Source organism: Varroa destructor, unplaced genomic scaffold (assembly GCF_002443255.2).
Source record: "Varroa destructor unplaced genomic scaffold, Vdes_3.0 BEIS01000001.1, whole genome shotgun sequence".
In the NCBI taxonomy this organism is placed as follows: Eukaryota; Metazoa; Arthropoda; class Arachnida; order Mesostigmata; family Varroidae; genus Varroa; species Varroa destructor.
In genome coordinates, this window is record NW_019211454.1 from 50507645 (window position 1) to 50535142 (window position 27498).

The following is a 27498-nucleotide window of genomic DNA, read 5'->3' on the forward strand; positions in this document are numbered from 1 at the left end:
TAACTGGGCCGAGGCATGGCTTTCTGCAAAACAGTCTAGCGCAGAGCACATACATGTGAGGCTTTACGCTCGAGCCCTAGTTGAGATTATGTAAATGTTTCTACCGCGCAGGTACGTTACTCAGAAGTTCTCGTTACAGCCTCTATCAGTGAAATGTTTAGAACTGGTCGGCAACAGGTCATGGGCCCACTAATAAGGTGTCTGATATTTTACAAACTTTTACCCACTGCGGTTAAATCTCTATGTTTTTCTCGGGTTTTAAACGGTTTACTAGGACAAATGAATAAAAGATGAACTAAAATCGTTGTTTTTTTTTATAAGCAACTACATTTGTGCCATTACTTCTCATAGACGGCCAATTCGTAATATTTATTTTTCATTATTCCTACTGGCTCTAATTTGTACGAGAATTAGGCTAACGCATGTGTGCGAAGTTTCAGGACGTTTAATAGAGGCTACAAAAATCACTTTCCAACAATTTTCTTTAAAAATATATAACTAACATCGTTTTTAGATTATTCAAGATGTTTCAGTTTACATAACGTTGCACAGCAAGTAAGCTCCGGTTTCGAATTTTTTTTACGCAAACTTTTTACGAACGATGTTAGAGAAGTTACAGAAGGTTCCTGAAGGTTACAGAAAAGAGTTCCGAAGGCATATTAGGACTCAGTTCTTTATAGGAATAACTTTTTTCGGCAATTGATGTTCTACGGTGCCAGAGTAAATTTTGTGAGCGGAACGGTTTTACGACAAGAACCGGTACAACCAGGCGTTCCAGTAATACATGGTCGTATGATAAGGTCCATTTTCAATTGAACCTTATTGACAAACAGAATTTCAGCGTTCGAGGCTGAGAGCTCCCAGAGTCCGCTTTATTCCTAGAACCTGACAGTTTGCCATGTTAGGTTATGTAGCGACGACGGTAACGGTTTATTTACAGCTTAGAACTTCGACAGTCTTCCAACAAATTGTTTAGAAAAGACCCCCCAGAAGAAATTGCCTTGTCGGAGGTGCCATGGCAGAATAAGTAGTAAAAACATACTGTCTAATATTGTGATATCGATACAGCTGTATACGTCTACTTCCAGAAAGCGATACATTATGGAGCTTGAAAGTATTGACCGTTCAAAAAAGGATAACCTCATGAATCTTAACAACAAACAAGTCTATGGGAGGGTCTAGCTTATTTCCGTACACTTAGAACGATTGATTTGTCATATCGTTGTTGGATGTCAATTTTAGATGTAGGATCACAATACTTCGTAATCACTTGAGCATTAAACAATGGAGCCAAATGAGAAAGACAGTTCAAGCAAGAATATCTAACCGAATATTGTTTCGAAGAAGTCACTAACGTGTACAATTATTGATCAACTTACCAGATGCCGTAGATAATCATTTATTATAATTTAAACTTTTAGTTACATGAAAGTTGGAAAGTTCTTTTTTGTCGCTGAAGTTTTCTTCGATAAGGCGAAACCGTTCCAAAAGTGAAAGTATTCGACAAATAGTGAGGAGATCGTGGATAGACACCGTAACGACCGAAAGGTCGGCTTTTGACGAATCGCACAGCCTACTCAAAACGGTCGTTTGGTGAATTCGAGTTTTTTTTTAATGTGAAAAAAAAGGACGGCTAGCTTAGCAAGTCTAGTAATGAAAACATCGTGCGCAGAAAGTCTAACGCTTTCGATGTCTTCTTTGCGAATGACTCAGTTCTCATTCAGTGCTCTGAAGTCCTATTGAATGTATTTTCTCCGGGCTTCAATGGCCTCTACGATGCCAATCGTATTACTGGTGGCCTTTCCCCGTTTAATCATGAAAATTCATCATTAGCATTTAGTCACTATTGTTAATTACGTTTTTCATTTGTGCAGGACTTATTTTATGAGTGTATCTCAGTCGACGTTCCTATTTGCTGTGATGGCGTTTATAATTCGTTCATTTGCGTACGTTTCTAGTGTCACTACAAGAATTTACTAGTACTGATGCATCCGTTTCTGTTTTGGCAATACTCTCTTGAGTTTAGGTATACCGTAAAAATATTTTGGTAGATTCATGTCTGTCTTTTTTAGCAAGTATTTTTTCATTCTGTTCATGTCACATTTTAAAGAAAAAGCGTGTGTAGTACGTGGACAGTTATACATCCGCCTGGAAATGTTCGAACATGTTCTATTTACTACTGTTTAAAAAGGTTCATATTTGTCCTGGATGAAGAAGTCCCTGACACTGATCAAGGACAACATTTTTATTTGAAGGGGAAACAACAGTGGAGATCTTTCCTGGCGGACACTGGATCTGCAGTGCAGACCTCGTAGCTTTCCGACTCTGAAATGTTTTGGACACTACTACGGGAAGCCGTGAGGTGCGCACGTTCTGCCCTATAACCGCGCAGTGTCTACTGGTCTTTCCTATGTTAAGAGGTATTATCTAGTCTGATGTTATTGCTCAATATCAGTCATTTGGTATTTGTTCTAGTCATGTCCGGTACTCCCTTCCAAGTTTCGCAAGGTTTGTGTTTAAACCCTATCCGGTAAACGTCCCTTGTACGATCATTTAAGCCGATAGCTTCATCTAAAAATTGCAAGACGCAATGGAATTTCAGGAACCAATTAATGACATTACCTTTTTGTCTGGGGCAAATCGAATAATGATATCGTTCTTGAAAGCCTCTATCCTAAAAAGTACTCCTTACATACTTAGCAGGCAAAGCTAGCAGACTATTAAGGAAGTTCGATAGGGCGGTATATTTCTCAATTGTATTGTGGTTGTAGTGCGGGGTGTTTTTTCACAACCTCCAACTTGACTCGTACGCACTTCTCAACACAAATTGAAATAGTTGCTATTGCATGATTTCCTATTCACTCGAGGATAAATACGTGTTTTTCCGCGCTACGGCATTTCCGGCACTCGTGCTAGCCTCCCTATGGCGTTGCAAAGCTCCATCACAATGTTTCTACTTAAGTTACATTATCTAATAATATTATCTATCAAAACGATGAATTCAGTGACTTTTTAAGTCCCGAGGCTGCCACCGGCGATTTTAACATCATTCTTTGCTCTTGCGCACTGTTCATTCTATACTCTCGATTTAACAAAACATTATTTCGTATTTATATATCTGTATATATATATATTGTTGAATCACTCATGCATTATTATGATGGTATAATGAGAACTTTCTATTAGAAGTTAAGTGGCGTATTGAGGGTTGTGTTCATCTGTGCGTTTTCTCACAAGCTTCTTCTTCTTCATCTTTCCTTCAATAAGGCATATTCTTCATTTCAGCAGAAGTTCGTAGGACTATTCATTGAAGCAAGTTCTCTCAGCGATAGTGTTTCAGAAGTATAGACCATACTTATTATAATGAAATATGACCAGTACGTATATCCTGAAAGCGTATAATTCGTGTGTGTATATAGACGCGCATTGTGTTCCCAGTGTTGTGGACGAACGCGATTTTTGTCTTGTACTGTGGTTATTTACTGCGTGTATGTACTATGTGTATATGTGTGTGTGTGTGTTATGCTACCTCAGATATTTTGTAGAACCGGTATTTTGTGTTGCTTGTCGATATTCCCATTGGTTGCGAAATTGCTACCCTCAGAGTTTCGAAACCCCACTTCTATTTGCTCTGTCAACTCAATATAAGATTACTCGCCTAAACGCGCTGTTTCGTGTATCGGCAAATGAGCGTATATTCAAACCTCTGTTGCCTAAGAAGCGTGGGATTCAGCCGTATGCAACAACACCGTTGAGATCGACGTTTCGGTCAAAAGGCGGCTTAAAATGGATTCGTCAGGTATATAGTGGCTTCTCCAATAGCTAAATATGAGGACAGTGTAATGGAAACAGGTTAATAGTATAATTCTGATAAAAACAACGAAAGACTTACTTCGCAAGGAATAGAGTTGCTTTTTGATAGGCTCCTAATATGTTTGGAACTAAACTCCTAAGACATTTTGAATATTTTAGACTAGATGAACACTTCTAAAAGAAATTACACAAATACTAAAACTTTATTATAATAAAATTATTAAAAATTCATAATAAGTTTGCTTCGTAGAGTATAAGCGGAGAATCAAAATGGCTCCTTTTTCTAGGTAGTTCTAAAAAAAATGCGCGGTAGGAGCTGTCGACGCCTCAATATTCCTATTTACATAGAGCCGTCTGTGAGCTGCCTAGGTGAGCGTGTCACCTTAGACTATCTTTAATCGTTGCTTTCGTCTAGTACGAAATTCCTTCTCTTACATCTAAAACTTTCCGTACCCATACTTTAGCGCGGTGAGTATCTGTGCGACGTTTTTACCTCTTTGCTGCCTTTTTTTTGTCTAATGCCACTGTGCGTTAGGCTAAAATTTAATCTGCCATAGTGTACACATGCAGGATTCCTTCATCGAAAGGTAAGCCTAATTTTATATTTTATACTAAGGTTTTAGCTAATTGTATAATGATGACTCGTGCATGGTTAGAGGTTTACCTTTGTCAAATGACCAAAAATGCTAGAAGAAAATTTATCTTCCAAGAAGCACATGTGCTCGCTTTGCTGATTATCAGTTAGTCCGCAGCATCACTATATGGCTGCAGGTTTTGCTATAAGCTACAATGTTGTTCATGTATTTCCTAATGGCATTGAAAGAGAACGCGTATTTCAAGCCCGAGGACAACAAGCTGCCCAAATGAGAGGTCGCCAAATTGTTCGTAACGGCCATTCTATCGTTATTTGCGCCTATTCATAGGATTAAGAATTGCTCACAATAAGAATAAATTTATATATATATATATATTAAAATACTTTATATATACATATAAAAAAGAGAGGCCATACAAAAATAGAATGCGTTCGAAAGAGTAAAGCACAGACTAGATTTCTATGATCTACGACGCGAGTGCATAGCGCAGTGTAATAGGATAAAAAAAAGCCTTGCGTTTAGCTTGTTTACGTCTCCTCTGGTATTGATTAGTAATTCAAAAAAGTTTAGAAAGTTTAGCTCTTGCTTCAGTCCTTTACATTCACGTTATAGCTATAGAGCTTCCTGTCGGACTCCATGCACATGAGCCATTCCCTCCTTTAGCAGTTGAAACAGTTCTAATACAACGGCAAGAATCAACTTCTCTGATCTCGTTTCGCTCGGATCTTCTAAAGTGTCTCAGAATTCTTGAAAGGCCAACACAGGGGTTGAGTAGACGTGTACATCAGGTTTTCTAGTGCAAAACGCGCTACAAATAGCGACGTGTGAGTGCAATATTATAATTGTTATCATATCAATATTAATAAAACACAATATTTTCGTCGCAAAAATTCGAAATTAGTTTTTCCTAATATTTTCTAGTGAAAGTAGAGGTAGTAGGCGCACACTTAAGGCGCATAGCTTCCCGGCTGTCAAAAACGAAGACAAGAAAAAGCTTGACCTGAATTTTGAAGCTCTTTTTGGATTCGCTTTTTTTTGACCATTGTGCTTCTGTTCCCACGTCATGGTCTAACGTCCACGCGATAAGCTGCTGGAAATTAGGTCTCTTTTGATAAGTGTTTGGGCTATTTCGAAATTGTTCAGGTCTTTCAACACAATTTTTCTCGTCTCGGATTGATTTGCATTAGTCGGGGACCATTGAACGTAGGCCATTTTGTTTTTTCGTATGTTTTTGCTAGGGCAGGCCACGCCAAGGGCTCTATATTTGTCTGATTATATTATAATTCTGTATTAACTATGGTTATGCGAGGCTTGCATCAGTGTGACCGCATCTATACACCATCGAAAAACCCCTTCACTACCAATTAACCGGTCTACTTTTCTTAGAGAAAAGGTTGCCGAGGTACGTTGTCATTACGTTTGTACTTTCAAGACTGGAGCACAGAGAGCTTTTAAGCACCGAAATACGCTTCGAGGTCTGGTACATAGCATAATGGTGGCATTGCTACCTATCCCTTAACAGAAAAAAATTAAAAATGATAAATAACCGAAATATATTGACTTCCACTACCCGGCAATGAACAAGGTGCGTGTCGATAAGAATTCGACTTATAAATAGGAAACGCATACCCTGATAATGTATAAATGTATGGCTAAAATAAGGCAGGCAAGAGTATCTCTAACATAAGTAATCCGTTAGTTACGTGTAGCGCGTTTGATTCAGTAATAACTTATTCGCTCAGAAGAATACATCTTGCACATGCGCTTATTTTAAAATATTGTGTTCCAAGTTCATATATTACAGCACTGTTTTAAAAATACACAAATTTTGGACAGTGGCTCAATAGGTCGCGTCGTTATTATTTCACAACCTTTTGGCAGGGATGTTTGAAGGACTGAAACATGGTCGGAAAAATCGAGCATTTAAAAACGTTTAATCCGTTGCACAGGGATACGAAAGGCCTCAGTGGCATCATCTGGAATATTAGTTCCACATTTCTTTTTCCTAGATATAGTCTATGAACTAGCTTGTAATAATAGTTTTCTAGGCTACACAGGCTATCTGGTGTCAGCGTTCCCGAAAGCAAGTAGACGACCTAGACAGTCCGCGGCATACTCGAAAGCACACGTTATGCGTCAACACAGGGCATCATATCCCACGGCCGATAAGCCGCTATTTACCGTAGGCCTCTAGAAAATAGATGGCTTACAACAATAATATACCTCACATGGGTCATACCTTCCACGAGACTAGAGCTCTCTGAGACAACAACTGACAGGACTTTCTTTGCACAAATCGTTACCTCACCGTCTGTTCAGCCATCTATAGATTTCATCATGCCGCAAGAAACGCTATTGGCTTTCATGAGCTTCGCTCATCCTACGCGTGCTAAGGCAGTGCAGCTACATGTACTTGAGGACGCTTTGAATCAAGTAGTCTGAGGGCATAGAGAGAAGGAAAGTAACTTTAGCATCCCAGGTATGACCACCAAAACGCTCACCATCTTCTACCCAAAAGTAGTAATTTCGCCTTTGTGAGACGCTGACCTAAAACGCTACGCGAACACCTTGCACGCAATGCTCTTTTACTGGTTGTACCCGTAACAGGTACGAAACCTTGCAAGCACATCCTACATAAAGAAGGCGAGAAGAGTCTTTTTTTATAAGTAGTCCGATGAAATTTTTTATAATTCAAGCACAAGTTGCTCGCTTTTTCTAAGAAAGCAGTACAATATGCCGAAGAGCGCTTCGGTAAAAGCGGCCTTTGTGTTGGCTAGGAACTATTTAGAAAAAATCCATTACTCCCTTGAATCTGAGCACTCCCGTCTACGGCAAGTGTCCGTACCGCTGTTTTAGCGTTACTTCAAAAACCTTTCAGGGCAAAGGGCTCAATACGAGCAGTCTAAAGGGACTGAGTATAAAAAAGGACTATACTTAGAGTCACTGCAGTGGGGCTTTTACTGAGAGATCAAAATGCACCTGCTTATTAATTCGAAAATAAACCATATAGCCGTTTCAGCAACATCACAATTGCGACAAATAGCAATTATTCATAATGGACTTAAGCGGAGACAATCTCCACTTAGAAGTTAAGTATTTCATACAACAACCACATATATTTGTATCCTAGCTAGCATTTTCTACTGAACGCAGCAAGCATCTGTACTAAAAGCGCATAAAGCTTATTATGAAGGCAATTTGTATTGGGTGTTAGTAATATTGCTTGAACCGTAAGCGTGTTTTTCTCTAGTATAACTTTGGTACATTATTTATAAATTGCTGCATGCTCCGGACTCTGTCTCGAATCTGACTGTCGGGAATGCCTTCTAATATTACTGCAACGATTCAAACAGATATTTTTCTTTAGGTCTCGTATTTTTTTATGGCCCACGCATCTCTTCCTAAAATCATCGGAGAATGAAGAGAGCAACTGTCTATAGAGGCGCCTGCAGAGGGGTATTGTTATCTTCACAAGCCCATAATACGACACTAATAATAAAGCTCAAGAAGGACTCTTGGACGCCAAGCCTAAATCTGAGCCTTTTTTGGAAGTCTAGGAGTTTTTTTATTACGAAACGAAAATGCTACCGAGTGTTGTGTTACTCAGACATGGTCTGAATGGAGTGTATGGTGGGAAAATCGAAGAAGGAGTAGATTTTGAACAGTAGGTTTCTGGTATGAAAGCTGCAAACTGATGGTGCAGAGAATATTCGTCTTCTTCTGCTGTTCTGTGTTTAACTCACGTCAAAGGGATTACACAAGATGAGTATTTGTAGTACCTGGCAAGCCATCCTACATTTTATTCTGTTTACAATGCGCCGTTTTTGAATTTAATGCGCTACCTTACTGAGTAGCCATTGTTTCTTTCCTCAATCAATTTTTGTCATAGCTATTTTTTAGGAATTGATTAATATAGGGAGATTAATTAAAGACCCTTCGAAGCTTCTCTATAGGAAGTGTTCTCCTGCATTTTGTCAAGCCTTTTTTTTTTGGCAATTTCCTGTCGATAGCCCGCGAAAAGTAAGTAGGCCTTCTCCACCTGCTAAAGCACTGATAAATGCACGTGTTCGCCAATAAAAATTGGCCTATCACTACGCAATTCCAAGTCGTTCATCCTGGCTCCATCGACGTGTCGCTGGAAATCGGCAACGAATATCCGCTTTACAAGACATAATGCTATAGTTAACTAGATGAACGTGCATGTGTGGAGGTGACAGTATAATAATATACTTAAATATATAATAAAATACTTGCAAGTTACATCGATCTAATGTATTCATCGAACTTATGTACTGGCAATGTTTTCGTGAAATGTGAATGTTCCAGCCGATTTGTATTGTTGCTGGAGCGCAAGCATTTTTCTAAATTTTGTTATCTAATTAAGATAGTAGTAGAATCTAAACAGATGCTATTCACTATTAATCGTAGCATACTTAGATCAGCGTTGGCTGCACCTAAATGGGCTTAAGTCTATGGATATTTATATTATTTTTTCTAAATGAGCCTATTAACAGCGCTGCGCTGCTGTATCTGTGTGTCTGGTTATACTCAGGTCTTTGTTTTACCTTTTCACAGATCCAGGTCACTAACCGAGCAAAAGATCTTAAGGAGTTAGAGCTAATATATATTTGTCTCTCTATGTTCAAACGGTTTTTTTGTTGATAATTATTTGTTGTCGATGACAAATCGGTAAACTTCTGACGCAATCTTTCGCTGTCTCAGCAATGAGTGGATCCCGGTGCCATTTAGTGATTTTTCACAGAAATCTGAATCAATATGTCATTTCCTATCCTTTCCGAACCCGTTATTTTATGATTTTTTACACCCTCTCTATGAGCAAATCGTTGAATGTCATTATAGCGTGTAGCATAGAAGTACACTTACGTCTATCACAAGGCGGCCCATCACACGTGAGAACGTAGTCACCGTTAGGGAACCATAGCTATGCCTAAAGCACTGTTTTGCTCTCGATCGCCTTAGCATGTTCTTGTCGCTTTAGTATGCTCTGTGCTAAATCTACCCTCCCAGTGTTTTTGTCAGAAGTTAGAGACCACGGCTTTTTGACCATAACCTTTGATTAATGTTTCATCTTCGAAATAACGTTGCTGTCGTAAAAAAACACGCCCAAAGACTCGATGGGAGTTTTTTTTCCGATAATTACAAAATTAGATTTATTTGAGAAAAACATTTTTCTCCCATTGAAAACGAGCTGATTTCATTCGAGCGTCTACTGCGCTTGAACTGGGTTTTACAACGACTCCACGACGAAAAGATACGAGACGAAGCTGCCTTTTTGGAGTTTGTAGATAATTACACGATCTTCCTGTTTCGTAGTACAGCTTTTTTTCTTTGTTTTTATTACCGCTTTTACGCGGCGACAGCGGAATGTGTTTACGTAGTCTGCATTTGCTTTGACGAAGTAGTTTGTCACAAAGCGTTTTCTTTTTCTGTCTCATTTGGATTTTCCGCATGCCGAAATACGCAAAATAGCCAGAAAACTAGTCATATTCACCTAGACAGCTCCACCTAGTTGTTTAGCGCCGGCATCAACGGTCAGATAGAATACGAGATACTAGCACACATACGAATACGTCCTGTCAGTTCTACACTTCGGATCAACAACGTACAAATATGTTGCTGATATCCCTATCGCCATTACCAGTCTCAAGTAGGATAGTGTCACATTCGTAAGCTACATTCCGTTTGATTTTTTTTTTTTGACGAACTATTTGATTGAGCAATCTATATATGTATATATATATATATATATTATAGGATTTAATAGTAGTTAGGTAGAAAACTGGAAGCAACGGACGTCCATGCTAAACAAGTATGTAAATGAAAAATCCGGAAAGGGGAAATTGATTTTCCTCTATCTCTTCCCAAAAGCGCTCCGCCACGAACATAGACTTTTGCAGAGTTTCTATGTTCTAAAGCCAAGTGACTGAACTTAAAATGGTCCAAGTCACTAGATTGGCTCAAATTTTACGCTATGACGGTCCCATAAATAAATTGATTCAGTGTAACACATAGTTGGATTGATCTGAGTTCATCAGCGGTAGAAATATAGATCATTGATTGGAACGCGTAAATGAATTTTCGTGCGGTAACTTTTTTCTAACTGCAAATATCTCGGCACTAGGTTCAACGTCAATTCGCCACCCTTGCACACAAACGTGCGTTTTTAGATGTGTTGTCTGTCTACACTACCAAAAGAGCGTGCAATGTATAGGCCGTTTCTGTCCTGTTTTATTTGTAGGCTTGTACCTTGCATGTGGATTGTCGTATGTTTCATAGGTTATGTGTGACTTAACAAATTTTCCACAAGTCCATCTCATCCGTCACATTTTTCTCGGATCTACCGCTGAACTTTAGCTTTTTCGCGTTTTCGTAAGTCATGTCTAGTTTTTGACGTTTTAACGATATGTATCGCGTTTACGGGTCAGTCCCTGGCCTGTTTTTTCGTAGGCTATCTCCGATCTTCTTTATTTGTAATAAATTTATGTCTAGCCAGTCTTCTTCTAAATTTGTAACGGAATTATTGTCTCTCGTGGTAAATGTAGACCGGATCTGCCCCATTTTTTTGTGGATGAATCTGATCTGTTGTAATATGCATGGATCAATGAGGTTTCCATAGGGCCGATCCATTATAATGTTTGTAAGAAAGTCTCTGATCACTCGTATTTCCATAGATCTCTGTCTTCCTCGTCATAGTGGTGATGCGCGTAAGTATTGTTGCTTTGCTTTTTCCCCCACTTTAGTCCGATCGGTCACACCTTTAGTATAATACATGTTATCTACCGTGTTATGCTTTTCTCCGTAATGTATCGCTGTGTTTTTAAATGTTTACATGGCCTATGGCGTATGTTGGCGTAGGTGAGTGTATCTTAATGTATGGCATTAGCGTGAGCTTTTCTATGACCTTCCGCAGGCTTCTTGATTCGATGTTCGGTCAACCAATGGAACATCAGTTCTGTTCTATTGAATCGTTTTCAAATGCTTAATGTCTGCTTTGTTGCTTTTTTTTGCTCGATTAATGTTTAACCTGTCTGTGTTATTTTTAATAGTAAAAGTTCGAACAGTCGTATTTTGCAGGTTCTTATTTTGAGCTGCCGCATGTTGTTATCGGAATATGGTAGGTCTGTTTGTGAGTTGGAAATATACAATCTGTTGCAGTTCTGTCAGCGTTTTGTACGCCAGATGTTTCGTAGCCTCCGTGGGCTTTGTTTGATCCAACGCATTTCTTATAAGTTTGTATACGATTTATTGAATTTTTTTGTGGAAATGTGTTTGATTTAAATTTTATTCATGCATTTCTACCTCTTCTATATTTTTAATTTGCAAACTCTATATATCGGATTTTCTATGGATTACTTGAACCCGCGAACTTGTGACTATCTTGTTAATTTTTTTTTTAGTACGTTATGTTTCTGGTAAATGTATGCGTCTTATGCCGTTGGACACGTCTTTAGGTAGAAGTCTTATTTGTCGCGCTTTTTGGTCTGTTGGACTAAACTGGACTGATACTCAATTTGTCGCGTCTTTTGTGGGTCAGTAATTGTTCTGTCGCCTATATATGGGTGTTTACCTTCTTTGCTTAATGTATTGTAGATCAGTATATAATCTGATTAATCTGTGGTGGATAAGTGTCTAATCCATAGTATTGTTTTTGAGTTTATGAGTTTTATGTTAATTTCTTAGCTGTCGCACATTTAATTGGTTTTTATTTCACCTTTCGCATGTATTGACTTATGTCTTACTTTCGCGGACTATATTTAACGTGTCGTGCCTTTTTATTTCAGTGCGTGAAGTGTCAATATCCTGCAGGTTTATGTGTGGTTTGTTGCATCTTTTCCGGCCATATTCTACCTGTCGCATTAGTGATGAGTCACACTCTAACCCGCCATATTTTTCTTGCATTGATGTCTGTTCTGTCGCTTTTTTCAAGTGACATATCCGACCTGGTATATTTTTCAGCCATTATGTCTGGTTTCGTGCATTTACACAGTGGGTGAATGTCTGATCAACAATATTCTATTTTTAACAGACTCGTGCTTTCGGCAACTTATCTGCCGCGTGTTTTGTCAGCTATAGTTTATGTAACGCCTGATACTCTTCTATACTATTTGGTATGCCGTGGATGAGATATGCCTGATCTGTAGCATTTTTGTTGTGTTGATTTATGTCTACTATTACGATTGTTCTTGCGTTTATGTTTCTCGTTCTATGTCCTTTGGCTCCTCGTACTCCCGATCATATTTTAGCCAGCGAATTTTCACGGGGAAAATGTCCGAACCGTCGCATTACTGTAGTTTAACACTTGACCGACAGCTTTATATGTATGTAGTGTGTATATGCCTGCTTTGTCATGTACTTCGTAGGCTATTTCAGGTGTGTCATTTTTAATCGTTTGCTTAGATTTAGTTTGTCGTGATTTTCGTGGCTCGTGTCTGATCTGTGACTTTCTTTATGGGAAGGCTAATATATTTGTATTTTTCGTAACCTCGTATCCAAATTGTCTTATTTGTGTAAACTTATATCTGATCTGCCATATCTCTTTGGGCCGTGATCTTTATCTGTTATGTTTGCTGTAGACTATGTTAACCCTAGTAATAACACCATTTTTCCTTATAGCGCTTCCAACGAGATCTTATTATAAAAATAACTTCATTAATATGATAACTTTCTCTAAATATCATTTGACATATACCTTAATCGCAACTGATTGGATTGACAGTAATTTTTTTTTTAGGAAGTTTTTTACGTGGCCTCCTGTTCTCTGGCACTTTAGCATTTCTTGCGAATTTGTATCTAACCTGTAACTTTGTTTACGATTCAGCGATTAATCTATTGTACTTTTCGTGCGCGCAAAAAAGTTGTTTGTGGGCTAGGTCTCTTTTATTTTTAGATTTATATCCGAGCCGCCATTTTTTTTTTATAGGTTAATACTTTCACTATAGTATTTGTTTTTGCCTTATCTGTTGAATGGGGGAAGAAACACATTCTTTTATACAGTAATGTCTGATCCGCGAAAAATTCCTTGGCCCTTTGCGTTTATTAAAGTGTCATATATAAGTGACAAGGTAAAGCGGTTATCCTTACAGGCTAATGCTTAAACTTTCGTATCTTTTATTGGCTCCCGTGTGGCCTGCCGCATGTTTCGTAATCTGGATTTGGTATCTCTTATGTTTTGTAGACTACCTTGATAGGCCATGTTTTGTATGGGTTATGCTTAATCGATCGTATTATTCAGACGTTTGTTTATCATAGATAAAAAAAAAAAACGTAAATTAGTGTTTTATTAGATTAGTTGTTTATATGCTAACGTAGATTGCAGTATCTTTTATTCGTTCATGGATTTCTATGGGTTATCTGTCACATTTTTTATGGTTCAATATTTGATCGGTCGCATCTTTTTTGGACTTGATTTTTATAGTTTCGGCTGACTTGTTAATATCTGAACTGCCATACTGTTAGTTTGTGAGTGATCTACTAAATTTTAGTACGTGTCTGATCTATTCCAAGTGTTTCTTGATTTCCATAGACACTTTTGATGGATTATGTTTTAGCTGTGACATATCTTGTCATCTATGGTTTGATCAATAATGTTTTTTTGTATGCTTTCTTTGATGGGTTAATGTCTGAGCGATCGCACCTTTGTGGACTAATTTTTGAAATGTTGCGTCTTTCGTTGGTTTTTGTCTGATCTGCCATACGTCTTCAAATACGTCTTGTCTACCGTACTTTTCTTGAGTTATATGTAGTCCCTCTTATTTTTCGCAAGTCTAGTCTGGTGCGCTTTTCATAAATTACGTTCGACTATGAAATAACGCTTGCATGGCAAGGGCGGCAGCCCAAACACAACAGCAGGACACGGGTTGCAACGGCGGACGTAAGCTTGCCACATACAACATGTCTTGCACGCCTTTTAGCCTATAAGGGCAGAGGTATCGTTGGTCCGTATCTTACGGACGCAACAACGGATTTAAAGAAACCCGGCAGATAATACCTCGCATCGAGGCTCTTCGCGGATATCCGCGCGAAACCGAAATGGCTTCTTCCTGGATGACTCCTGTAATAATACTCTACAAATAAAATGTGCGTTATTCAGAGAGCAGATGTTGAGAGTTAGGCGCGAATTGACAATCTAAGCCTGACCTTAGGTTGATGCCTGATTGAAAATATTTCTTAGAAATTAAATTTTTGTAGATTAACGTTTAAACGACATTATTGTGATATTCTAATGTATGACTGGTTGCATATTTGATGCTTTTTATTTTAAAGTGATTCATTTCATATATCTTAAGCACATGCGTGTACTGTAACTTCTTTTCTTATGCTTCTGATCTGTCGTGTTCCTTCTGGGTTATTATTTGCTGATTCTTTCTTTGTAGGTGAAACCTCATTTTTCTATTCGTGTTTTATACGTTACATTTTCTAATGGGTCTATCATAGTTTTATCAGTTTATCTTAGTCGTCGTCGTCGTATTCCGCACACATCTACATCTGGCTCACAGTATTTTTTTCATTGAAATTTCGCTTTTTTGTAGAGCACTATATACTCTGTTGGACCTTTTGTAGATTTTGTTTGTTACATTTGTTGTATATTCTAATTATATTGTTTTTCATGCGTTATGTCGAGTCGTCTTTTTTTTCGAGGTTTTCATCGACTTCATCGTGGCATTCTTGTATATTTGTCGTACCTCGCTCAATTTTTTGTTTTTTAGTTTGTCATCAATTGTGGGGTGATCTGTCGCATTTCAGTGAGCTTACGTTCTATTTAGGGTGCGATTGCTCCGTTGGCTTTTCTGGGTTAATGTCTGATATTTTGTTTTCTTGTTCTGACTGGTGTCTAATATTTTAATTTTCATCCCTCCGTCTCACTTGTCATACTTTGCTATAAATATCTATTATTTCCCTCGTATATTTCACAAACGTCCGAAGTGTCAAGCATTGTGAATCAGTATATGATATACCACATTTTTCGTGGATACTTTTTATAGGTTATGTCTGACGCGTTGTATTTTTCTTAGGCTTAATTTTAGATAGCACTTTTTTAGTCCGTGTTTAATCCATCGTAATTTTCTAGGATGTGTGTCTATTCTTTCAAATTAATTCTTATCGAATTTATATCTGTTTGGTTCATCGTGTTGCTTGTAGGTAATATATGGTGCACCACATTTATCGTTAATTTATGTTTGTTCTGCCTTATTTTAAAGATTTCAATATAGATTGTAAGATTTTTATGTGAATCAGTACTGTGATGTTTTTGGGCTAGTATCTAAAATGTTTATTTTTGTTTCATCTGCGATATGCTTCTGAACTGTGCCTGCGAGGTCGTTCTTGTTAGGGGTCTATGTCTGATCTATAATAATGACTGCTCTGTGGCATTTTTGTCTGACTACTCCTGGTTTCTCGCGAGATTTGATCTCTTGCAGTTCTATGCATTAATGTCTTATATGTTGTGCTTATCCTGCGAATCTGTCATCTTTTTCGTAAATTTGCCCTAGTTGTACTATCTTTCATAAATTGGTTCAAGATTATTTCCACGTTTCGAGCCGATATTATGTTTTACCTATCGAATTCGGTATCTTATCTGTTGCATTTCTTGAACTGATATACCTTCTAATAATAGTTCTTTTTTTTTTTTTTTTTTTTTTTTTTTTTTTTTGTAATTGATAATTTCTCATGGCTAAATGTCAGACTTGTATCTCTCTTATTTTTGTATTTGACGTATTCCATTGTTCACGGGTTAACATATAGTACTTCTGTTCATTCTTCATCGTATGTCTTGTTTTCGATCGATTTCTCTTACGTTCTCACTCTCAGTGACTTTTCATTTGATGTGTCTAATTTGACATAAGTTTGTCTGATCTGTTATATTTTTTTGTAGGCTTATAGCTGGATCCTTGTGTTTTTGGAGTTGATTTCTGTTAAATTTTATGAAGTAATATCTAAGCTATTGCATCTTATTTGGGTTAGTGTTTGATCATGCGTCCGATCTGTCATCTTTGGAACTAGGTTTGAGTTATCATGTTAACGATTTACTTCTAAAGTGTCGCAATCTTTTTTTTGTTTTTAATTTGCTATATTTTTTCTGAACTTAGTTTATCGTATTTTTTTATGAGTTTATGCCTGGGTTGTAATATCTTTTCTAGGTTATGTCTAACTTACGGAGTTTTTCACAACCTATCTTGTCACGCCTTCGTGCGCCTGGCTTTGACTGCTTATTTTTCTATCGTTTAAATTAGGTCAACCGTATCTTTTCAATTCCAAAAATATCTAATGTTTCTTGTGCGCTCATATCTAATCCTCGCTATTTGTTGTAAATTAGCTTCCATCGGTCCTATTTTGTATAGATTATTGTTAAGTTTATCTGATCCGTATTCCTTGTAAGTCCATATCAAGTTCTCAAGTTTATGCCTGATGTGCAATACTTTTTATAACCATGTCTCTCTTTGTAGCTCTTTGTGTACGACTCAAGTACACGTAACATAAAAATAACTTCCACACATATAAGGATAGATAACGGTATAACATTTTATCAACTTAGCATTTTGTCGAAGTTTGTAAAGCTAAGATTGTATAGTTTGTATTTTTACGCGTAATAGGAAAATAAACATTCACACTTGATGTGAGACGTAAACTTCACGCATTTATCGTTTGAAGTTCTGTCGCCATCGTAGTCATCGCTATATTGTGTCTATATTTATGAACGGAAGACAAAAAGGGAAATAACAACATGGTAAATTTGCCTCATAGAATGATTCGCGTACCTTTATAGGTAACTATCTCTGGCAACATTTTACCTGAAAAACTCGCTATGCGAGGCCAGAGCAAGCGGCGATTTATACGACGAAAATTGCGCAGTTGTTGAATTCAACTTGTCTTTGTAATTTTGCATTATGGCGTTACATATTAAAGCAAACTGGACCGTTTTTACCGTTAACCGACAATAAGGAGCGCTTCACACCCAATCGCCTTGCACTTATGCAGTCATAGAGACATAATTCGTACGGTTATATTCCAGTGCTTATGGATTTATGCCTAGGTGGTATTTTTTGTTTTGAACTTTTCACACGTTTTTATCTGGTATGTTACACTCTCTATGAGCACACTATATCTTCAATATATCTATATTTATTCTGATGTCTTCTTCATACGTTTTTGCTAACTAAAAACTATCGTATTTTTTGTAAGTCTAATATGTTAAAATTGTTGTAAGTTTTTACTATATTTTGTCGGTTCTTGGTATTTTTTATGCGTCAGTGTCTAATGTGTCGTGTCCTTTTAAATGTGTGTCTACTCTTATTTTCTTGAACTCATACGTAAGATAGAAGGTTTTTTTTGATCATATCTTAAGTAAAGTACATATAATATCGTTTTTTTGTTTGTCTATGCCTGAAATATCGTATTTTTAACCAGCTGTCTAACCTGTCGTGCTGTCTATAGGTCTAGATCTGATATGTTGCATTTCTTTAGGAATCATGCTTGCCCGGTTATATTTTTCGTGACCCTATATATAGTTTATTGTATTTGTTGTGGATTATTTCTGTTCTGTCGTACGTTTCCTTATATACGTGCCTTATATCGATCATATTTTTTATGAATTATATTCGATCTGTTGCAATCTTCATTGGCTAATACCGGATTGGTCGTATTTTGTGAGTTAGCATATTCGGGACGTATTTCTTGTGGACCAATCTAATATCTTGTTGGTGGATGTATTTTTATGGCCTAGTTCTAATCTGTTATATTTTGTTTAAGGATACATCTAGTTTGTCATATCTTGTTGAGCTTATGTCAGTTCATCCGTACTTTGAGTAGGATTGTATCCACTCTGTCGTTTTTTTTGTGAGTGATATCTGATCTATTTTGTTTTTACGGTTTAACATGTAGTATACTGTATTTTTATAGGTTCTTATATATGGCCTGTGGTACTCTTCACAAGTTCGTGTTAGTTTTCGTAGTGCTTGTATACTTATGCTTGACTTATGCCGTTTTCAATAGACTTTCGTTCAAGCTCTCGCTTTTTTTGCTACTTAGTTTCTTATTGGCCGCGCTTCTGGTGAGTGTTACGTCCCATTTGTTATATAGGTTGTAGGTAGTGCCTGGTCCATTGTATTTTTGTAGGCTTGCGCTTTATATGTCGCATTTTTAAGGGATTATGTCTGCTTTGTCATATATTTCCGGTGCTAATATGGCTTGCCGTTTTTTTCGTTTCGAGTTGTGTTCGACTTGTTCCAAGGTTTGTAAATTAGTCTCTGATGTGGCCTATTTTTCGTGTGTTTGTTTCATTACTTTTTGTGTGTATGCATCTGATCTATAACAAAAATACTCGAGTCTATTGGAAGCTCGGTAAGTAAAAACCAATCTAGTTTACTCCAGGAGAAATGAGCTTAAAAGGAAAAATATCTTTTAGGCTTTAAAGTCAGCACTGTGGTTAGATTTTTGTTCGAAGACGGCAGTGCTGCGAAAATTAATTAAAGACATTAGGCAAAGAAGCCCTAAGCAAAAGCATAGTACGTGAATGATGAGAATGTTTCAGGAACGGAGATTGTAATATTGAAACGTATAGCAAAGGTCGTCATCCTAACCTACCTAGTTCAAAAGCTATTTAATTTGCGTGTAACAGTCTAATATTCTTGTGTGTACATAATCCATTATATTTTTTACGTTGCCTGTGTCATTTTTCGTGGGTTTTGTGGGCACTTTGCACTTTTCATATGCAAGATGCTCCACGAAACGTAATGTCGTCACACTTCTAATACGTGAATCTTAGCTATCGTCGCTTGTTGTAACTTTAATAAAAGTTTGTCTAATTGATCATTACCTATATTTGCACCATTATTCACAAATGCTATGCCATATGTTTTGTGTGTTTCTTTTCCTAAGATTTATCATATTTTCCGTAAGCTAATGCTGTTGATCTTTGTTTGTCGATCGACTGGAACTTCTTAAATTTTTTTTCTTAATTTGTGCTTAATCTGTCACATTTTTATAGATGTATTAGTAATTTATAAAGTTAATGTGTCATATTTTTATTTCTGATGTGATCACTTTAACTAATTTCTATAAAAGTTATGATGTACCGTGTGAGTATATCTATTTCTTGTTGAATAATACCTAGTTCGTCATATTTTTCGTAGGTTATCTCTCATCTGTCGCATTTTTTATGGTTTATGTATTTAAATGTATGGTCTCGTGTGTGATTGTTGGATCCCTCAAATTTCCTTTGAGTTGGTGTTAAGCATCGTATCTTTATAAGTTCATGTAAAATCTATGATATATCCATAAATTCATCTAAGTTGTTTATTGTCGTTGATTTACATCTAACCTGCCATATTTTTCATAATGTAGGAATGCGGTTTCGGTTCGAAAGATTTTGCAGTGAAGAATCCTTGAAAACTGAATTACGTTAAAGCCTTTTCCCTCTTTTGATATATATCATGCCGCTCGTTGCCCCTGGTACCACCTTTAAGACAGCTGGCAAACCTCTCAAATTAATTTTGTAAACAAAACATGACTTGTATCATCTACATAACGTAAAATATTCTTTTGGTTCTTTATATATTGCATTGTTGGCTAGCATATATAAACTGTAAATACGGCCAGCAAAAGCGAACAAATTAATTTGATACTTCATGAGGTTGCGCCTAGCCGGAATTTTCGGTCCTTACTATTCAATAATATTTTTTTTGTGTTTTTCTCTCTTGGTGGATATTATCTCTTTTTGTCTAATTTTTCTATGGTTTATGCCTATTTTTTATTGGTATATTCTACCTCCGTTTTCTAGGTTTTAACTGTTATACTTCTTGTGGACTAAAATTTCTACGTGGTGATGTCTTTTTATGGGTATGTTTTACCTGTTGTACGTTTCGGGCATGCGCCTCATTTGCCGTACTTATGTGGAAGGTGTTTCTGGTCTGCAGCGTAGAGTTTTAATTACGGTTATACATATTGAGGTATCAAGGACAGGGATTACTTGAGGTTATTTATACTTGAGGCTGCTCGAGCATATTTTTTTGGGGGTACGTAACTGACAACAGGTTTACTACCTTTCCTGTTATAGTTCAAGTGTGTATAAGTCTTATATGTTATGTTCTGCGTGTGGTGCGTTTGCTTCTCGGGCGCAGTTTTGAACACTAATTCTGCCAAAGAGCTTACTTTTCATCTGCCAGATTTTTCTATTTTGCCTTTATTAATGTCTATCTGACCAGATTTTTGGGTGCACCTATTGGACCCGTTGTATTATATATAAATCCTCTGACGCTCGTGCTTAGTCTGTTACTTGAAGTCCGAGCTAGTTGCTTTTGTGCCTGCTGGGTAGTAACGGTGAACACAGATATTATTATTGTATATATTTCTCTTGCGCTTTTGGGTGCCCGTGTGTTTATTTTAACGTTGCATATGGGTTTATATCAATTTTCGCAATGAGGATGAAGTTCTGGGCTTATATTTTCACATTGTGTAGTCGTTTGTTCCTCAATTCTTGGAATTTTCTAGGTTGGTATATTTCTTAGCCTATTGTTATTATTTTCTTAAATATTGTCCTACTAATCCTGATTTATCATTATTGTTCAGATTAATTTGCTCTGATCAAGGCTATGTTACTTCCAAGAAGTTCACGTACGCTTTGGCATTGTGTGTATGTTAACGAGCGTTCTTTCAGATTGTAAGTTAACTTGAATTTGCTTTGATACATGTTGATTAATCTGTTTGGTCTCTTCTCATAATTAACGGCATTTGCTCGTTCTGCATCTCTCAGTAACTGATGAGAAACATAGTGTGAGCGGCTTTGTCTGTTTGTCACTGTCAATGAATCTGAGTACGCGAAGCTGACTCAACATCCAGTTTATTCTATCGTAGCGTTTATGGATTAATTAACCATTAAAATGTCATTTATGTTCTGGTTTCTAGGCCCACTTATGGGTTCTTTTTTCCTTGCGGCACATTTCGTAGTTTGATCTTAAATCTTTTATCTGATACCTTTGGTTGATTTATACTTGTTATGGAACGATGTCTGTAGGTATATCACCTCTGATATAGTTGCTTCGTCCATTAGGTGCGAGTGAGCAGTTCAATCTTTAAAGCTTTTTTAAAACAGTTCCTATTGTGGCGTTTTTTCTTTGAATTTGTAGCTATTGGTTGTGGATTATTTTTTGCTTTCTCAACTCGTCGATTGGTATATATTCGGCGCTTGGTTTTGGTTGATGCCGAACTTTCAATGAATTTAATCTACAGTATTTTAAATTGTACTTTGTGCTTGTTTATATTAGCCCTGTAGACTCATTCCATGGACCCGTTTCTCATTTGCTGTGTAGATAATAAACTAATTTGTTACAATCTGCCAGAGTTCATGTGCAATCTGTCGTATTAGTCAAAGCATATACCTGATGTGCTACCGTTTCTATAGATTCGTATAAACTTTGTCAACTTACGTTTGATCTGTCGTGTTGTCTGTAAATTCAGGTGTTGTGTACATATTATATTAGGACGGGACGTTGTCCTGCACTTCTATCTGCTCTGAACTATTTGCAATGAATGTATTGTCTGATCTAACAAATGTTTCTCAGAATTTTGTCTGTTTAGTACTGTTTAGTGAAAGGTAAACTCGGCTAGGCAGCTTTGTTAGCAGACTCTCGTTTATTAAGCCGCATTGCTTCTAAGTCCATATCATCTCAATCGCATAATTCGTACCTTTATGTCCGCTGCTTAATACTGCATGTGGATGTTTGCTTAATATAGAGTGTTTCCTGTGAGTTTATGCCAGAAAACAACAAAGAGCTGCTAGTGGCGATGACTGAAATCATTGCGGCAAACGGACACGTCTCTTTGTTCGTAAAGGGCACACACATTGTGGATTTATACGTCACCGATGCAAGACACTTGATCGCCATCAATCGGTAAAAATTAATATAGTGTATTGTGTTTCACATCGGCGCTGACGTTCCGTATCGTAAGCTTGCCCTTCGACCGATACCCCCTCCCAGGCCCTCTCAGATTTCACGGTTCAGGTCTGGACTGATTCAGTATACTGGGAGAAGAGCCTAAGAGTCAGTCTCCGGCTAAAAAACCTTGTCAGGTCTGTCAAATTACTCACGTACCTATACCTTTGCTGCTTTGCCTACTAATTTCATTTTTTATTCAAAATGTATTATTAATAAATTTTGATATTTCACTGAGGTTCGACCTCATTACTGTTTTGAGTATATGTGTAATTTTGCAGTGTTTGTATATGTTTTCTGGTTCGTTGCATGCTTCGAGACTTTGTTTACAGTGGCACAATTTTAAGATGTATATCTCATCTGTCATGTCAGTCGTGAATACATGAAGGCCCAGTCTCTGCGTAAATGCATGCCCGACCTCCGATTTGTAGTGTCTTGTATAAGTTTACTAAACTGTTTAGAAAGTTTCCACTAAAACCGATAGATGGCGCTATAGTCGGATCGGCCAACTTTTCAGACCGATTGATTTAACTGCCGGGCGTGGATTCTCTTGTTTTTATTAAAATGTTATCGCTAAAACTAGTGATTCGGGGACTCGAGCAGATGCACATACGATATTGCCCTCTTCGCTATTTCCCCTATGCAAAAATGCTGCCTAGAGAAAAATAATTGGTTGCACAGTTGCAGACATGTGTGTAGTTGGCATTGCCACTTGCTACTTTTGAGTTAATCACTTCCGAACTGGAGGTTTTAACTTAAACGGCAGCTCACGCCTCGGAGGACCACAGAACGATGGCGAACTGCAGCCATACCTCGGCCAAAATTCAGAGCAGTCGACTCGAGAGCTGCGTGCACAGTTAGGTGTAAGCCAAGCGATTGCTGTCAATCGCTCGCAAGAAGCGGGAAAAATTAAATTTTCGAAATTAATAGAACGTCTTGGACTGGCAAAGGGTAACGCGAAGTGGTACAGCTTCATGACAAAGCTTCGTTGAATACTACTTCGGTTGTTGAGCGAGCGCAAACGGACCGCCAATGGAAAAAATTCGCCGCATTCGGCGTACAGGCCGGACATTGCTCTAGTTGGACAACACTTGTTTTAACCAACGCAATACAGCCAGGACAGCAAAAACTTTGTTTTAACAAAGTTTTTGCTGTCCTGGCCGAAATTCGCAAGGGAGTCGACGAATGGATTATTTCGAAAGACAAGGCCTTTCTCCTTCGCGGTATATATCAGCTGCAGGAAGCAAGAAATATTACTTTTTATAAAAGAATTAAAAAAATTTATTTATAATAAATTAAGCTGGCTAACAAACTAACGGGAATTTTCTAATCTGTGTGCAACATGACACTAATATTTGATCTAACTTTCTGATAAGTTGCGCTGTGTTTCGGTTCATATTTCTTCAATCATTCGTGTACGTAATGGTTTTTTGCGTGTTTGTCAAACTTCTCGTGAACGTGAAACGTACAACTCATGTTATTTAGTCTATGATCGACTCATCTTTCTACTATGAGATTCAATATTATTATCGAACTATTTTTTGATTTGAAATAAGTCGGTTTTCGTCATCTGTCATGTCGTGTTTTTTATAGTCCTGTACAATTCATGTGTACGATGATGTTATGCGCCTTTTTACTCATGTTTTGAATCATCCTTGATGAGATTAAGTCTCTTCATCCGCCATACGCCTGAGTTCATATTCCCTAGAACTACCGATCAATTTATGTGCGACATGTCAACTCTACCGCATACCTATGAAGCTTCACATGTTTTAGTTGTTAGAACGTTTTTATGCTATATGCGACATCCATGGGTTACATTCGCTCTATTGCGTTCTCCGTGGCCCTGTATCAAGCATTAATATGTCTAATCAATCGACCTCCTTGAGAGTTTATGTGCGATATCGGTGTTTACGTGTATCTACTCGCTCGCATTGCATGTACATATGTCTAATCTGTCATGTTGTGGGCTAATGTGTGGCAAACCTTATCAGTAGGTATAATACGTCAGTAGAATCTGAGTTTGATCGGTCATACTTTATACGGGCATACCTCTGCTATATCAATCATAGTATGTTCTTATCTGGCGATTTATACGTATGCCAGCATATCTTCCAATTTAGGTTTAGGTATAGGCCGTTGCATTTGACCCATTTTCATTGATTGCCATATTTTGTGTCCGCTTATTTTACACAGTGAAGTTCTTTGTTTCGCTATGTTTTTTTGATCTACGGTTTCTCGTAAACTTTGGCCAGTTAATTTGCATAGTCACTGAGATCGGTACTCGCTAGTGGGTTTCTGTCTTTGCAGTTCCAATCTGTACAAGTTTAGCTATGCTAAATAGGGTTATAACCAATAAACTTTTCACTTCTCTCTAGCTCCGTTTTTTCGAAGTTCATGTACTCTCTGTCGAGTATGCGTGCACGATGCGCGCGTACCTATCGGATTATCCATCTTTAATATCGCCTATGCTTTATATTGGAGCTGTCGCGTTTGTCGTCGTCGGATCCGTCGTACTTTTCGCGGGTGTATGTCATCGTTTTGTATATACCGTCCGTAAATATGCAGTTGTTTGCTCTGCATTTGAGATAAAATTTTACGTATGCCTGTCGATGTATTCTTCGTGAATCGATGTTTGCCGGTTGTGGGTATATGTCAAGGAGGTGGTAGCAAATGTTTCGAATAACTTCGTGGGTGTATTCGTGGTCCTATTTGTCGTGTGTGTATGTCTGGTAGTATCGGAGTATTCTTCTTTATAAGGCCTTGGATTACTCAGCGCCAGTAAACCCAAGATTTAAGACTTAACCTGCGGTATTCGTTGCAGGTTTAAGCCTGCTTTGTTATACCTTGTGGATATACGCCTGGTCCATAGCGTACTTTACATAATTACAAATTGAGGGTTGTATTGCCCGTCTCAGGCGTCTTGTGAAAGGGCTGCCATATTTTCCGTTAATTTGACTTGTGGTATTTCCCCAGACTTAAATCTCTTCTCTTAGTTGCCATCAGTTGAGATATGATTTTTCACTTTTGATGTTGATTTTTGTCTGATCCATTATATTTTTTAAAGTATAGATGATCCGTAGCGCTAGCTATTTCTGTTCTTTCCTTTTGGTAGAAAATGAGCTTCTGCTTATAACTTCCTTAAGGTTATATATACTAAGATTTTCTCAGGTTCATATTGGAGTTATAACTGTTCAAAACTTGCTAGCTTTTCTGCCACAGTTTTGACAGGCTAGCTTGTTGCGTTTTCCTAGGTCTCATCTTTTTGATTTTATATCGTTTAAATAAACTTGTGTTTAATTAATAAATACCTCAAGAACAATTTCGTGTGCCTTATGGCCTTCTGTTCTGTTCTCCGCCTGTCTAGGACTGTTCTGTCCCGAATTTCACGACTCATAGTCTGATCTACTACGTACGTAAATGTACACTTGTTGTGTTGCGTTTTAGTCCATCGTATTATGAATTTTTTAATTATTTAACTCTATTATGTTATGCTTTCATAAATCCGTATTTGGGTCGACGAATTTTCCAGGAGTTTCATCTGTGGCACTTTTTATCTGCCACATTTGTCATAGATCTCCTAAAAGAATAAAAGTGTATCATCCATAGAAAATCAGTGTGGAGCTATTACGGGATGACTTGCGAGTGCGTAGCGGTTGCCAATCTAGGTAGTCAGGGTCCGAATAAACTCGAAAGTTTAAACCCTACATATATTCTGATAGTTACATGTCTCATCACCTATGTTTGCATAAATTTTTAACCCTTGTCTCGATTCGCATAAATCAAAGGTTTGTCTGATCGTTATGGTCTAATGGTATGTCCAACTCTAGAGACTGTTCATAATTTAAGATCTGATTTTTTGTTTTCAGTATATCTATGTCTAACCGGTGACACTTTTTTGAGATTAAGTCTTTTTTCAGATTTATATCTAATAAGCAGTGCTTTTTTTAGGTATATGTTTGATCTGTCGCATGATCCTGCTGTGCTTTCTGTAGGTCTCTGACTGATTCTTCGAATTAAACGTACTTTTATGTCTTATCCATCTCAGCTTTCGTGTTTAAAGGTCTAACTTGTAGCAATATCGGGGGATTAATATGCTATTAATTGCCAATTCCTACCTATTCGATAACGACTTCTAGCAGACGCGTGCTCTATGACGCTTTCCTAGGCTTTATGTACAATATATAACGTCCTTTTTCGTTTTTTGATGACGTGTACCGTCTTCCATAGGCGAATGCTAAACCGTCGCGCCTATAGTCTTCCACATTTTTCGAGAGTGTATGCTTGTTATCCGTTTTTGTATGTGCGTGTATTCCCTATACCAAATCACTCATTGATTTACACTTCTTCTGTAACTTTTTTTGAAGGATACGTATTCGTTGCGTCTTCGCTAATATGAGAGAATTTGCTTAATTCGTTGCATAGTTTTTACATAGTTTAGTGTCTAATTTTTTGCGTTACCATTTAAAATATTCTGTTTTATATATTTGCTGTTTCGGCTTAACGTCAATTAAATTTATCTATGATTTGTTATGTTTTTACTGGGCGTTCATTTGTCTGCCAAGATCTTCGTACAATCATGTCCTGTGGCCCGCCTTTTTTGTATGTTTAGATCTAACTTTTTACATTTTTTAAAAGCGTGTGTTTGATCCAGAACTTTTTTTGGGCATACGTTTCGAAAGTGAAATTCTGGTAGGTGTGTGCTTAATCCATTATGCGATTCGTAAATGCATATTTAACGTGTTGCGTTTATCTGTTATATTATGTCCTATGTGTTCTGTTTGTCTGATCAACCATGTGTTCCTGAATTTACACCTGATGTGGCCTATTTGTCTGACCTGTCATGTTCTGTTTATGCCTGGTTCGCCACGTTCACCTGGATTTATGTCTAATAGGGTCTGTTTATGCTTGACGTACTATATTCCCCTGAACTTACATCTGACGTCTCCTGTTTATGTTATATCTGTATGTTCTTCTTATGTCTAAGCTGCTATGCTCTTCGGACCTGATATCTAATAGCGCCGCTTTATCTGTAACCTGTCGTGGTTTTCTAGTCCTACATTTGATGTATTTTGCCTATGTCTAACCTGTCACGCGTTTTCGGATATTTATCTAATGAGGCCTGTTTATATCTAGCCCAA

The 27498-nt window shown here is 37.5% G+C and overlaps 2 protein-coding genes across 8 annotated transcripts in view; one reads left to right on the top strand and one right to left on the bottom strand.

Moving 5' to 3' along the window:
• LOC111243506 (uncharacterized) overlaps positions 1 to 27498 on the bottom strand; it is a 209098-nt gene that overhangs the window by 54878 nt on the left and 126722 nt on the right. The window lies entirely within an intron of this gene.
• Positions 4248 to 27498, top strand: part of LOC111243507 (uncharacterized) — a 134055-nt gene continuing 110804 nt past the window's right edge. Inside the window, exon 1 of one of the 4 annotated variants that reach the window (XM_086988859.1) lies at positions 4248 to 4400. The gene's annotated coding sequence lies outside the window, so the exon portion shown is untranslated. The remainder of the gene's footprint in view (positions 4401 to 27498) is intronic. The other 3 variants (XM_086988865.1, XM_086988874.1, XR_015327565.1) reach the window with 3 other exon arrangements.